Genomic DNA, 547 nt, shown 5'->3' with positions numbered 1-547 from the left:
TACCCACGGCATATGGATTGCAGTGGCTCAAGAAGGCAGCTTACCATCACCTTCTCAAGGGCAACTAGGGATGGCAATAAATGTTGGCATAATCAACAAAGCCCATGTCTCATGAGGGAATTAAACAAAAACTCAAGAGGCCAGATATAGTCTTTACTTAAAGTTTCAAATGGCAGCACCTGAAAGAGTGCAACACTCCCTCAGTTACTGCGCTGGTGTATCAGCTTAGATTGTGTACTCAGTTTTCTGGCATGTGGGACGTGAACCGACACTCTTGTGGAGCAGCATTGAGAGAGAACAGTCCATTAAACCATAGCTGGCACCCTCGGTGGTTCAGGGCGAATGAAAAAGAACATGAAAAGAGAAATGAGGTGGAAAAAGAAGGCTTCTTAAAAGATTGAAACCACAAAAATCACAGCTCCATAGGGGAGCTTGCATTTTAAAGATAAAGGGTCAATGGACAAGGCTGTCAGGGAGACATGGCACTCTTGTGCATTTCATGCATCTGAGGCACAGCTTATAACCACAGCTTGGCTTTTCAAGCCTC

Source organism: Rhincodon typus, chromosome 22, assembly GCF_021869965.1.
Source record: "Rhincodon typus isolate 14 chromosome 22, sRhiTyp1.1, whole genome shotgun sequence".
Classification (NCBI taxonomy): domain Eukaryota; kingdom Metazoa; phylum Chordata; class Chondrichthyes; order Orectolobiformes; family Rhincodontidae; genus Rhincodon; species Rhincodon typus.
Note: the sequence above shows the minus strand (reverse complement) of the source record.